Source organism: Agrilus planipennis, unplaced genomic scaffold (assembly GCF_000699045.2).
Source record: "Agrilus planipennis isolate EAB-ADULT unplaced genomic scaffold, Apla_2.0 scaffold132, whole genome shotgun sequence".
Lineage (NCBI taxonomy): Eukaryota > Metazoa > Arthropoda > Insecta > Coleoptera > Buprestidae > Agrilus > Agrilus planipennis.
The window spans coordinates 722,285-734,587 of NW_020442448.1; the positions used below are offsets into that span (position 1 = coordinate 722,285).

The 12,303-nt window shown below is 36.9% G+C and overlaps 1 long non-coding RNA gene across 1 annotated transcript in view; it reads left to right on the forward strand.

The window, feature by feature from the left end:
- The first annotated feature begins 11,013 nt into the window (after positions 1-11,013).
- LOC112906410 overlaps positions 11,014-12,303 on the forward strand; it is a 133,689-nt gene continuing 132,399 nt past the window's right edge. Inside the window, exon 1 of the long non-coding RNA XR_003232321.1 lies at positions 11,014-11,291. This is a non-coding gene — a long non-coding RNA (uncharacterized LOC112906410). The remainder of the gene's footprint in view (positions 11,292-12,303) is intronic.

Consider the following 12,303-nt stretch of genomic DNA (forward strand, 5'->3'; position numbering starts at 1 on the left):
TATTACTGAATATCAATTGTCTGTCTGTGCATAACTGTAACTTGTCTTCTTTTTCTCTTTCATTTTTCAATCAAATTTTTCTCACTTAAATAATTCCCCCCCCCTCTTATTAATATTTTTCAGGCTTAATAAACTTTTGGGGTTAGTACAATTAATAATGATCCATTTTACATATAACACAAATCGATTATTTTAACTCCTTTGTCGGAAAGGATTCCATAGCTTTACTCCAACGGTTACATCTAAATAATCCAAAAGAATTGACGAAATCTGTAGAAAAAAAGTCATAATTTCTGAAACAGTGACTTTAGGTCTTCTGGTCTTATTCACCTTCATCTTTTTTGGGCACTGTTAAATGAAGGATTTATTGAATTTATTTAAAACAAAGAAGATTTGTACAAAGTGCTCGGATAGAAAATCTATAGCAGAATACCGTTACGATTATTTAAGATAGCGCATCACCATGAACCGAGATAGTACGTTATTTATTGCTAAAAGGATTTTTTTTGTAAAATAGACGTTTGTTGGATTTTATTATAAAAACTGAAGGAATATCAAACTTATTACTATTTTAGTTACAGAGAGAAAGAATTAAATTGTTCTAAACTTTAAAATTTACTACAAAAGTGGAGTATTCCGATCTTAAATTTGCGATATAAACTAGCGTTAATGCTCATGAAACGGGACGTAAAAAAATAAAAGCCGCCCGGAAAATAATTAAAGGAGAAATAATAAAACAGTTTCCCGTTGGTAAAGCCGCTAAATATTATGTTTTAAGTAGGAAGTTATAAATTCAAAAGATGTTTAATACGAGCAATAATTTATAGAGACCGCGTATAATCCGTTTGTCTATTTTACGAGCGTGGGTGATATGTGTAAACGCGTCCGTTTCACTAGCAGGAATTTATGGAGTATTACGAATAAATATTTTACTGACGTCTAATTCGCACATTTGCCCGAATAAAATATTCAGCGACGCTTTGATATGATATGTGCACGGTGCATATGTTTGTTTAATGCCTCTTTTATTGCCTCGTCTGCGGCCGTGTAACCGCACGGGGATATGAACAAAAAACAGAGCTAGTTGACATCCACGCTTCTCCCTGTGCTCGTTTTCACCGCCAACAGGACAAATTAATACCGTTTTCTGGTGATAAATTTTGCACTCGTTAAAGCGAACGCGTCGATATTTGTACCATTTTTCACATTTATATCATAAAATGCACCTCCCTATTGTTTATTTGCTCGTTATTATTGCCTTAAAGTGTCTAAATGGAAAGCTACGAAAAAACCTGTAATAAACTCTAACACTAAAACCAAATGATATCATGATGCACTAAACAAGAAATTACTTATTTTTTTTATGACGTACCAGCCAAAAAGTATGAAATGTACTTTTCCCACCACGTCCATCTGAAAATATTTACTAATTATCTCTCAGTACTTTTTCCAAATATCTAAGACACTTTGTTTCAATGGCGTTCGTTCCTTTGTAATTGGTACCTCATGAACCTAACCTAGCCTTTGGGGGCGGTAAGTTGGGCAACTGCACGGGGCCTCACTCTTCCAGAGGCCTCGCACACTCTCGCAACAAACGAAGCAGAAAAATATTAAGTACTAATAGTGCTAATGTTTATTTAAATCTTAATAAAATCGCAAGCACAATTTAACACAGCGTAACAACCCTCAAAATTTTTTAATTGCGTTTATTGGACTTTATCTACCCGCTAAACCAGCACCGTGTACCACCAGGATGGTAAAGTACTTTCTGGGATCTCCCAACCGTCAAATAGACTGATCCTAGGAAACTACTGAACTTTTATAAGAAACTGTGGGATGGGTCAAGCGCACCGCAAACGCAGTCTCTTAATCCAACATGTAGGCTATAAATCTATAAGCTACCTCCTCGAGACCAACACCAGTTGACGGGAAATGATCCAAAGCTAGATTCCGTGTGGAATCTATAATAATATGCAGTTAGTATCCAACAGCGACTGTGCAACACTCTTCGCTGGATGACATCCTTTTTACCGCCCAAGTAACTAAGCTTTAGTCTCAATCCTAATGGGTCAGGCTGTACCCCTGCCCACTTACGTTCTATGCATTAGTCTCAACCCTAATGGGTCAGACTAGCCTCAACTTTGCAATCCCGCCCGATGCATCCACTCTCAAGCATATGCACTTAGGTTTTAAGACATGGGCATGAGATTTACTCATCTGCTGTTGGCTACTTTCACTCAATGGTACATCTAGGCGGGTGATTCCGGACTCTCGTCCTTCAATTATTTACAACATTGAACTTTGTCTTCAGGTATCTGGGGGTCCTTTTGGATTCCAACTACTTTCGCATCTCTTTAACTACGACAAGATGAGAACCCAATTTTGCTACTAATTGTGGAATTCATCAATACCGTTTTTGCAACTGTCCATACTACATAATCCTACACTCAATAGTTTTAGTCACATAACTTGCTTCTCTAGTATCTAGTAGAGGAGATAATACTATTTAGCTAACGTTCTCCCTGACCAAGTAACACATAATGGTTGAGAGGAAAATCGAACCAAAATAAAATCTCTCCAAATGTTTGGGTGGGTGTTTTATTCCCACCAGCCACTAATGCACGTGAGCGGTCAGTCCCTCCGAACTACGCCGAAAGGTAGGGCGGAAGGCCCTCTTCAGCCTACTTTCAGGAATCGTGGGAATGGGTGGGTGGTGGTTCGGATGAAAAAGATGAGACAGACGAAATGAAGACAGAAAAGAATGAAAGATTATTTGTGGAATATTACTACCACAGCATTTGCCTAAGTGATGCAAGGAAACCACAGAAAAATGTGGACCAACGCAGGTGGACCCGGAATCGAGCCGGCGTTCTCCAGAATGCTAAGCAATTAACATTAGAGAAACGTCATTTAGTTTCGGTATGCTTATAAAACTAATAAAGGGTATCAAAAATAGTTCTCTTAGGTAGTTGCTCTCTTAAAATTGAGCAATGGCGGTTTTAGACTGTTCCTCATGAGAATACAACAACCCTTTTACGAGAAACCCACAAGGAACTTTGTTTGTGTACGTTCTGTCGCTTACCGACATGACGATTACATACACTTCGAATTAAATATTCGAAGTAATTTAGTGCTTACTGCCAATCTACCGGCAAACAACGCACGGCGGAATTATCGATTTTGTCTGCAATTCCATGAAAATTCCCGGCATTATCCATAATGCATTCCACGACACACAACCAAACCGATCGGCAGGCACAGGCATTAGATTTCGACGACGAACTCTCGCGTTGCAACGCAGTCAGCATCATCTGCATCATACAAATATATAAATACATAAATTTACGGAATTGGCGATGTAGCCTGGTTATCGTTCTTGTTAACCTGTCATTTTATATCAATGCGAACTTGTTTAATACTGCAATTTCAATCGAATATTCATGAATAGAGTATTTGTAATGGATTTATATTGTTGATGTTTCAACATATTAGCATACGCGCTCGCCATCCGGGACAGCGTTATAGCTTGAGCTCTGCATTGCCGGAGCACCGTTGAAATAATACATAATATAAACCACTTATGGGTTCGCTTTATTTGCTTGACGAGAACCAATACGATTATCCTCAAGCTTTGTTCGGAAACGAGAACAAGACTATGACCGCTTGTTTGTATTGCTTTTTGGCCTTACGGGGCGACGGAGGTGTCGTTGTAATTCGAAATCTGCATAATACATATGTATGCATGCCAGTTTAAGAGGCTTGTTTTGCTTTGCTTTTTTTTTTTTGGTTTTACAAAAATCTACCTTTCTGATGGTGAATCACTGTTATCGGATTGTCAGAGGATCGTAAAATTATGTCGCATATGGGTACTTCTATACAACAACCAACTGGAGTTACCATGGCGATTTGCTGATGAACTTGGTACTAAAAGTATTTGTACATATAAAATGCAATACCAAGTTCCTGAAAAAAGATAATTGAGTATAATAATGTATATTTTCTAATACCTTCTTCAGTATTTCTAAACTCGCTCATTCAGTTTTTAAACATTTAAATATTGGTATTGATTTTTCTGAAGTTATAGTCCAGATTATCGGAAACAATATTTGTTAAACTGATGCTGTCTTGATTCGGGTAAACAATCCACAACCAACTCCAATCGACGACGATCTTTAAACCCGAATCGGGACAGCATCAGTTTACCGACTGATCGCGAAAGCCTTTAAGAATATGTAAGAAACCTTTGCGCAATTTTTCAAGCTTTTTGATTCAGTGGTTTGGGCTGCATCTTGATCGATACATCAAACTTTGAACCACCCCCTCTTTTTATCTCTATAGAGATTGAATTTTAAAAAAATCATATCTTAATGCTCGTCTAGCTAGAATTACCTGTGGGTATTCAGCTACTTTTCAAATATGCATTTTATTTTACATAAACCGATTTGCCCTCGCTTCGTTCAGGAAAAATTAGTTATTAGTTATTAGGTGTCGAACCTTCCAGAAAATCCTAAAAGATTCTCGAACCCTGCAGATACACGATTTAGGAAAAATTTGTGGCATTCTGACTAGTGCATGGGTCGTTCGCGAACAAAGTATTAAAAAGAACGATTCTTGTCGGCGAACTATACGAAATAGTTCGTACAGTGAATGAAGAGATAATGAAATCGATCGATCGATATCGTTCATTCGTTTTCGACTTAGATTAGAATTCGTTCATGGCGACTGTTGACTGAACTTAAAAAAGAGCGCCATTAGGACATGTTTACTTAGAGGTTAGTATTAGGTATGACATAGGGGTCTCTTTCTTACTTTAAACGAGTAATTGTAGGTAACAGTTCGTGATCTAGTTCAAAGAACTAGTTCGTATTGAGGTACTAGTTCTCGAGAACTAGTTGGTATTGGGAGCTAGTTCTCGAAAACTAGGTCGCTTAAAATAATTGTTAAGCCCATCGGAACTCAATTAACACTTTTATAACTGACCCTCTAGATGGAGTCCTTTGGGGCAATAGTTGTTTAAACCCTATATCTTTGAAGCCAACCCCTAAAGCTTAAAACCGAGACCATGGACGGGAAACGTCATTTTATCACATAATCCTTTAGAAGGCTGCAGGGAGCACATTTTGCTCACGTGTTCTAGACTTTTCGTTTTAGTTGGTGTACAAACAATTTTAATTCAAGACATGTTTCAAATAAAAATTCAGATCCGAGCACTATGAATGCGATAACTTATGTTTCGTTGTTTTGACTGTATCTTCAGCGGAGCAAGGCTCTTAATCGTTTTTCGTTCGGTTGCAATTCATTTTAATGTTAAGCCTTCTCGCATAACGCGGTCCATAAATAATAAAAATGAACATCGCACTGTTTCGGTATTATTGAAAGAAGACAGGCGCAAGCAGGCAGTTAGGTAGGCTTGGACAGGCGGAGAGAGATCGTAAGTTATCAGGAAAAAGACCAGCACGAGGTACAACTCTCTTCGCGGCATAATTCATTAGACTAAGTGCCTTGCTCATTGGAAACATGCCGAGCTCGACCAGATTAATTATAGCGTTTTGATCGCAGGCGATAAAAGTGATCATTAATCAGCAGTGCAGCGCCACCTATGGAGATCAACACGAAGCGCATAGTGGAACTGGAAGTTATAAACAACAGCACATCGATGGCTGGTGCAATTGTCCACGCTCATGTCTGTTCAAACGCACATTAATTGGGGCCCACGGTTATCATACAACCCGAACCTGATGAATCTTAATCATCGAATGGGATCTCTCTTCAAATAGATCAAATTATCCTTTTTCAGGATTCCAAATCGTAAAATATCTTTTCTGCCACTGGCGTAAATGTGTGATTAACTGAAGAACATGAATACCTAAATTGAAAGGATGTAGATGGATACCAATTTTCTGGAGTAGTCTACCGAATTTTGATTTTGTTAGTATGCCGGTGAATGTCCTCACCAACCCAGCGCCATCCAAGTGCTTAACCCATTGCCGATTACAATTTGGGGATGGGGCAGCTAGCGTCCCAACGAAGTTAACCTCACTACATCATAGGAGATGTAGGAATGCCGCAAGGTCCTCCTGAAGGTGATTTCCCACAGCCCGTATTAGTTCAGGCCTGACTTCGGAAGATGAAGTATTAGAAAGAATAGGAGAATAGAGGACTCCATGGAAGTCAATAAGAAATAGGTGACATAGGTTGGTAGGACACCTTCTCAGGCATGAAGGTCTAGTCACAGACATATTAGAGGCAGAAACAGAAGTTAGGAGGGGTAGAGGTAGATCTACATTAGATTACTGTTTGCAAATAGTTAAGGATGTGGGTTGTTCTAGTTTTGGGAAAATGCGACGATTAGCTCAGGATAAGAGAAAGTTGAGGTGCATGTCCAACCAGTCTTAGGACTTACGACCTTATGGTGATGACGAGTGCGGAAATAACATACTGTCAGCACATGCGTTTTTGTGCATCAGAGACGCCGAAGTGTGTTGGCGCGTTCTGGCGCGGTCCGGCCTGTCCCATATAACCGGTCGTGGGAAGCCACCTTAATGAGAAACGATCGCTATCCGATTTAAATTTGGGGAGAAATGTCCCATTTCCGTGTACGGTTATACATGTGTTAAATTTGCTTCATAAGGTCCTTACGGAAATTTTATGATGCATACCTCACTTCAGTATCACTGATTTCCTTTGTGAGGGTCCTAATAAAAGGCAAGTTAATTTGAAGTATTCAAAACAGCAATGGTTCTTGTAAAATGAATTGTAGGACTTAGTTGGTGCGCTCAGATTGCTCTACGTGCGCGACACTTGTCAAAGTGTATTAACCAACCGCAACACTTTAAGACGCCCCATGTGACACAGAGGTGGGATAGTTTGTGCAAAATATAAACTTTGGATTTATTACCTTGATTCAAAATACGTGCACGTCGAATGCATTGTTTCCTCGACCTATTGGAAACGATTTCCAAATAAGGATAATTAGGTATCCTGGAACGCCATTTTGTCCTTTGTCGCACCATTCACTTCATACAAGCTAAAGGTACCTAAATACGTAAATCCGTTGTAATCGATTTTCTATTTAATAAGGAACGTTTAAAATTCGATTTTTTTGTTGAAATTTCGATCATTTCCTATTCAAGAAACACGTGATAGCGAAACTGGAACAAAATTAGGCATTTGCAAATTGCCTACAGTTTTATATATAGAATAAAAATTTTTATTGGCGAAAGATAAATTAAAGTGAATCTATTGTGGGGGCTAGCTATCGGTTTGATTATTTAATCCAAATTCCAAATCATATTTAAAAGGATATAGACTTTCAACTGTAGGTACTCATTAGTTGTATAAAGGTGGAAAGTTATTCTAAATAAGTTTTACTCTCCCTGTTTACAATTAAAAATTGCATGATTAAATGACGTGTATTATATAAACAAATCTTGTTACTCAGGGTTCCCCGATTGTAGTTCGTAACTTTGAGAATGCAATTATTATCATTATAGTTAAGGATATTCGCTTGTATAACGGTTTTATGAAAGAGTCATTGTAAGGAAATTATGAACGCCGATAGTAAGCGAGAAATCATAATAAATTGAAAATTCCTGATTTCTCACATTCTAATTATTTCTGTTTCTTACAATATACGCGATTAATCGGTAAAGAGATATCGCACCCACATTGTTAAAAGGGCACTGCTCCAAGCAACAAACGGGTGAAGCAAAAGCTTCCTTAGAAATATAAGTAGGTACAATTTTAAATCGTAACTTCCTGGTTATACGCACATCTATTTAAAGGTATATAATTCAAAGACTTAGCCAGCTTTTTCATTTGCATGGGCCAAAGGTGGCCCACACAGTTGTAGATTTTAAATTTCATGTAAACCAAGACGCTTCGAGCTCCACATGTCGAGTTCCACATGACTATACTTAACTACCTATTTTACGTCATATCTGGCTAATTGTAAGTTAATATTTAGGGTAGGCCAGCACATTAGGCAGAACTTTCATTGCACGGGCTTTGGCCCACCTGTAGCTACGTCCCCGATAACATTATGTTCTAGATTTGCTTCTCTGTTTGTGGCCCACTCGGTTGACCAAGACTAAAAGCGTCACTTTTCGGTTAATAATTGTAGAAAGACAGTAAAATGTGTTTGAAAAGGTGAACAATTAAAATTAAGATAAAGAAGTATTAAAAAACAGTAGGAGAACAGAGTCCTGTATAAATATCAACAAGGAAAATAAGAAATGGGATAATAGGACACCTTCTAAGACGCGGAGAGTTAGTTAATCATTTTGAAACAGGAATAATGAGAGCAGAAGGCGATATGAAAGAAATAGGCGAGATAGGTTGGTAGGACTGCTACTCATGCATCAAGGGCTAGTTAGAATCGTATTAGAAGCAGAAACAGGAATTAAGAGGAGGAGTAGTATTAGACCTAAATTAGATTATTGTTTACAAATAGTTAGGGATGCGGGGCGTTGTAGTTTTAGGAAAATACGAAAATTTGCTCAGGATATATAGGAATGAGTTAAGGTACGTGTCCAACTAGTTTTAGAACTGACGGTCTTATGATGATGATAATGAATAATTTCTTTATACCTACATAGTAGTAAAGTATAGTGTGGTAACTTTTGGGAAGAAAAAGATCATAATGATTCCTTTCGTAAATTTCACGACGCCTTGTAGTTTGCTAAGTAACTACATACGGATGAAAGAATGCGTTTGTTAATTGAACTTCTATTTCTTTCTTCAGACTTAATCAATGAATTTAGATGAAAAGGGTAAAGTAGAGAATTGAGAACCGAACATTAAAACCGGCATCATCACGACTTGATACGGAAAATCTTTTCGTTTAAATAGTAAAGTAATGCCCAATAAATGCAATTTCAAGCTTTGGGGGGTGTTGCACTTTGTTCCAAAGATTTTAAGGGTTCGGCTCGGATGGTAATTTTAACGGGGATGCGGTTTCAATTAATTTCCTAATGAACAATAAATGCGATTTCTTTCCTGGGAGATTATGTTGCGTGTTAGTCCCTGATATCAGGGAAAATTGTGGTACTTGCGGCAGGCACATGGTAGAAAATTATATACGAACCTTTGAAAGAAAGTATGGAAGTTTGACATTTGAGAGGGAAAGTCGCACATTCTTCCCTTGGTACGTCAGGACTAAGTTTGGACCAATATTGACCCATGATTATCAAACTTATATATATGTACCTACTGGGCTGCCCAGTACTGGACCAATGTTTATTTTCCCACCATTAGTCCAGGTTTGGACTCCGGTTCATTCCTTCATGAGATTATCGTATTATTTTCAATCACGTCTGTCCGAAAGTATCACTGCGGCTGGATTTTTAGAAGAAAATGAATAAAAATTCAAATCAAAGAGACCCGCAGTTGAATCTCGTGTTAGAGAAGTATTCGAGTTAAAGAAAAAAAATCCAGTTAATGAATTTCACATAAATGTAAAACAATATGTATGTCAAAGATCCAAAAGTATTCGAGCAAGAAGACGTCGAGATATGGATGTTCGAGTTACAGAAGTTCGACTATAGCTCATTTTAATCTATTTTTCAGGTTATTTTAGAATGTCTATTAATGTTAGCCCCAGAGGTCCTTCGATTAAAAGCAGCTGCTTTTATACTTTGATTTTTTTTTTTCACAAATATAAACCCATTTTTATGGCTTCCCTCGAAAAACGGAATTTACAGTAGCGGCCTTCACTAATAATGTAATTTAGTGATCGTTAGCTTGCTAAAGCACCTTTATTTCTTGCTCTGAATAAGCTTAATTGGATACGGAGCTCGTTAGGGCATCTCGATACGGCCATTTAGTCCACATTTTAAACGTTTATGTATTTTCTTATTTATTTGATACAAAACTTTTGCCTTTTGCGTGTCCTTCGTTCGATGCCGGTTAAATAGAAATGTTTAAATTTCAAAGAATTTTACCTTGATCGGGATTTTAAGTCGACAAAAAAATCGATCATTTGTATTTAAATAAATTAGTTAAAGGCATTAAATATTCGGCATAGAACCAAATTCTGTTTTAAATGATCCTGAGAATGTACCGATGAGGAGGGTGAAACGTTAGTACCTATTTGTTAAATATTTAACATGATATAGATACAAACTAACAATTTCTATGGAAAATATTCGTGGAAGGTATCCCAAAAGTCTTCGATCTACCAACCTACTATAAAATTATTGGGAGACTACATTACGACTGCAGGTTGGACTCGTTTCTAGTATATAAAATACAATATAAAAACCACACATGAAAATTGTAGTAGAGCTAGTTCAAAATTTCATGGACAGCATCGACTTTGCTCTAAACTATGTGTCCTCGCTGTATAAATCAATGATGGGCCAGAATTTTGTTACTGTGCAACTCAAGACTAAGGCTCATGAGATTCTAATCTACCTCTACATTTTTTTGACTTTGCTAAAACAGAGTGTGTACTTAAGTCCTTAAGTACTTTGCATTGCAGGTACCACTTCATTAATGGTAGATCATGTACATTCGGAACTCGATGCGTATTTGTTTTGGGGACCTTTTTCCAAAAAATAAATAGTAAAAGACAAACTATAAAAATCCTAAATAGCGCTTAATTTTCAATTGAAATACGGGGTCCCTAGCAAGCCCCTAGAGCCCCCCCCCTTTATTTCCATCCTTGTACATTACATATACATATCAAAGTGTGCGGATCCAACTTTATTAAAAAAATAAGATTGACTAAATACAGATATCAAAATACATTTGTAGCAGAACAGTAAGCTTGTTTTTTTCTATTTTAATTTATTCATTTTGCTGTTGCATTTGCACCAAAATAACCTTTCGACCTTGCGTCATCATGTTTACTTGTAATGGTTATTATTAAAGTCTACAACTACAATAATAGATGTATCTATAAATAGAAACTGGCCACAGTTTTTTGTGACTGCGATAAGAGTTTATCCAAAGAAAAGGAAAGGGCAAAGTTGAAAGCAGCTACAGAACATCAGAAACAGACATTCCGTTTAACATTGTCTTGTGTAAATTTTTACACGGAGTAATCGGTTGCGTGCGGTTTAAGATGTTTGTAACGCGATTGTGAATAATTATTCTTTTGGAGTACCACTGGTACGTACAGTTTATATGTGTTTGTGAATCATCTTTAATATAAGAACATCAAATATGTGTGCTTTGAACTTGTAGTAAATGGGTTTAATGTAGGAAAGATAATTCCTAAAAATTGTGATTTATTGCATGGAAATTATTCGAAATTTTCTTCGTGTATTTTCACTCATTCCGAAGTTAAGGTGAGTTAAATATGATTATACACATTTATTAATTAATTGTTGTCTGATTGTTGTCGAAAATTCAGATACCTACCTGTATGGGAAGATGTTCATTTAAAACAGGAGCATAGACATATTTTTTAAAATTATGTACTGTTGTAGGGCTTTAGACTATAAAGTAGAATCTGGTTAGGATTCGGTACTCGGCAGATACGGTAATTTTTTTAGAATCCTGCAGGGCACAGGATAATGAAACCTGAAAATTGTCAAAAGTAGATAGATAATACACAATTTGAAAAAGTTCTGGTGGTAGCTTTCCAAGAGTTTCTTGAATTAATCCCATATTGAGCATCTTTAATATAACTAGTCCTTCCTTTAACTAATTAGTAATTATTTAATAGTGTCCATACTGGGTGCTCCCATCATAATACTATAAATGACTAAAAAAAAGGGTCACCAATGTATTGAATTTCTTATACTTCAAAAAATCGAGTTCGGCTGCTCATTTACGAGCTTGAACTATTTGAACCGAACTTTCAAATTGGATTATTATCTGAATCGACTGGAATTGACTGGGTGCCTAACCCAATGAAGTGGGTGCCCGGGCACCCGTGGACCCCCCTTGTTGCTCCCCTGTCCATACTGATATAATTACCCATACCATGATTTTATGTTTCATGCCAACAGTTTAACGTAACAATTTAAATGACATTTACAATGAAACGATATCTAAATGCTTATCTCTTTGACGTTAGTGCAGTGGGTAGGGCAAATAGATTAAAGATACACAAGTTCCTAAGCTGTTTAGTAAAAAAAGTCCTCTATTTTGGAACATACTTATAATAAAATATACAAGCCATAAATTTTTAAATGTATGGTCACCATATATGGACAGTCAAACGGGTGCAATAAAGCATAACAAGCTTTCTTCTGGCGATAAGAAAGTAACTCCGGTAGCTGACGGTCTAATTCTTTCGAAATCTAAATAGTTCTCTATCAGTCATTCGTTTATTATGTAGTAGCATTAACGAGA